General features: G+C 40.4%; 1 long non-coding RNA gene across 1 annotated transcript in view; it reads right to left on the bottom strand.

The window, feature by feature from the left end:
- Positions 1 to 938: 938 nt before the first annotated feature.
- LOC103599149 overlaps positions 939 to 2,669 on the bottom strand; it is a 6,823-nt gene continuing 5,092 nt past the window's right edge. The window contains exon 2 of the long non-coding RNA XR_551268.1: positions 939 to 1,607. This is a non-coding gene — a long non-coding RNA (uncharacterized LOC103599149). The remainder of the gene's footprint in view (positions 1,608 to 2,669) is intronic.

Here is a 2,669-nt window from a genome sequence, read left to right as displayed (position 1 = left end):
CCCAAAAAAGACATACAAATGGCCACAGGTGTATGAAAAACTGTTCAACATCACTAGTCATCAGGGAAATACAAATCAAAACCACAATAAGGTATCACCTCATGCTTGTTAGGATGGCTATTTTAAAAAACGATAAAAACGTTAAGTGCTGGCAAAGATGTAGAGAAACCGGAACCCTTCTACTCTGTTTGGAGGAATGTAAAATGGCACAGCCACTATGGAAAACAGTAGGGAGATTCCTGAAAATAATAAAAATAGTATTACCATGTGATCCAGCAATCCTGTTTCTGGGTATTTAACCTAAAGAATTGAAATCAGAATTTTTAAGAAACGTTTGCACTCCCGTGTTCACTGTAGCTATTCACAATAGCCAAGGTGTGAAAACAACCTCAATGTTCATCAATGAATGAATGGATAAAGAAAATATGGTACATACATACAAGGCAATTTTTTTTTTCTTTTTTGGCAGCTGGCCAGTACGGGGATCCAAATCCTCGACTCTGGTGTTAACACTGTGCTCTGACCAGCTGAGCTAATCTGCCAGCCCTGATGCAATATTACCCAGCCTTAAAAAAGAATGAAATCCTGCCATATGTGACAACAGGGATTAACCTTTGAGGACATCATGCTAAGTGAAACAAGCCAGTCACAGAAAGACAAAACTGCATGATCCTACTTAGACAAGGTATCAAAAATACTACTCATAGTAGTGAAGAATGGAATGGTGGTTGCTAGGAGGTGGGGGGGAGAAGAAATGGGGATCTGCTGGTTAAAGGGTAAAACTTTCAGTTATGCAAAATGAATAATTTCTAGAGATCTGCTGTACAGCATTATGCCTGTAGTTAATACTGTATCACACACTTACAAATTTATTAAGAAGTTACAGTTTATGTTAAATGTTCATACCGCAATAAAAAAAATAGTAAGTTAATCAGAAAGTCAGTCAGCAAACATCTTTATTTAAAATGCCTTAATAAAGTTAACAAGGACCTTTCTTTTCTTCTCTTTTCTTTTTTCTTCTTTTTCTTTTTAAAAATGAAACACACCGTGTTCATCTTGAGCTTGGAGCAGCTTCCAGTTGGGTTTTACAGCCAGCAAAGCAGGAACAGTTTATCAGGCATTTCTGTATGATGGGCCAAGGTTGAGCTTCACTGAAAACTATGCAATACATTTGCAATAAATCTACTTTTGTTTTGGTGCCACTGAAAATACTGAGGCTCATACCAATAGTGAGGAATTTGAGGATTATTATCACCATAACAACTAGCAGATCACCAGGCCCAGATGGAAGGCACAGTGGAACTCTGAGGGAAGTGACAGAAAAAACCGAGGCAGAGGCCGCCTCTTCTGGTCTGGTTTCTCTAGCACGTGTCGTCTTCCCCTGTCCTGCACTTCGCCATTCTCCACACTCCAGCTCCTTTGAATTCAGAATCATTGTCGAAATATGGCTGGCAGAGGCCCCCAAAGGGTTTCCAATAAGGCTGTTTCTGAAATAAGTATCAGTGGAACATCTCTTCGTCTGGCTAGGCAGGGATTCTGAATCTTTTCTGAGCCATGAACCACTTTGATGGTCTGGGGAAGCCTGTGGATGCTTCTCAGGATGTTTTCTAATAGAACAAATTACATATGATTACAAAGGAAGCCAATTTTATTGAACTATCATGATCAAATATTTTAAAAGTCTGATTATATAGTAATATGTGTGTTTCTGTATTTATGCATTAAGATCTGATGGCAGATGTAACATCCATAGTTTTGAAGTAGGGATGACCATAAATGGCATTTCAAGAAAAACTACAATGATTGTAATGTGATAGGAAAATATCTATGATTTTTAAGGGGAACAAAGTCACAGGTACTGCTAATATTATCGGGATGTGCTGTCTACACTAACAATGAAAGGAAATGTTCAATTTCAGCTAGAAGTTAGAGAAAATAAGGATGTGACTTTTCCCCATCCAGGTTCATAAACCCCCTTGAGTTCTATCTACCTGCATTAAAGAACCCCTGGATTGGTGTCCCCTACTTGAAGAGGTAGCCTGGCAAAAGTCTTAATGTATAATTAAATGTTCGTATGATTACAATATATGCCAAGTCATTAGATTTCCTTCCACATGAAATGAACTTGCTGGAGTAATCGGTAAATATTTCTCAAAATTTGGGGGAAAAGAAGTCTGGCTAGCAAAAGAAGTCTGTAATGAATCCTAACCAGAATCAAAGCAAGTCCACAAGCCATGCATTTTTGCTGTGAATGCTGAAGAAGAAATTTTTAAAATAATGGCAGTAAACAGGTGAACTTCTGGTAAGGCAACCACATGAATTATCCAAAACTATGTGGATATCAAGTAATCTGTCCCCTGCCGTTTTAACAGACTTGAGTTATCTCCATCACATACAACTCCTAGGTTTCATTATAAAAGGTTCCTCTAGCCCCTCCCAGTGGAGTGCTAAGCTGCTTGCGGTCTGTTGAAGATGAATTTTTTTTTTCCCTTTTGTCTTTTTTCGTGTCCGGCAACGGACCGCAACCCTCAGTGTCGCGCCCATACCGGACCGGGACCGGCAACGGGATCGCAACCCTCGGTGCTGCGCCCGCCCCTCGCTCAGCCAGTGAGCGGGAACCGGTCTGTATGTGGGATCCGAACCCTCGGCGGGAGCGCCGCCGCGCTCCC

Source organism: Galeopterus variegatus, unplaced genomic scaffold (genome assembly GCF_000696425.1).
Source record: "Galeopterus variegatus unplaced genomic scaffold, G_variegatus-3.0.2 Scaffold2867, whole genome shotgun sequence".
Taxonomy (NCBI): Eukaryota; Metazoa; Chordata; class Mammalia; order Dermoptera; family Cynocephalidae; genus Galeopterus; species Galeopterus variegatus.
Note: the sequence above shows the minus strand (reverse complement) of the source record. Positions and strands in the feature narration are given on the sequence as shown.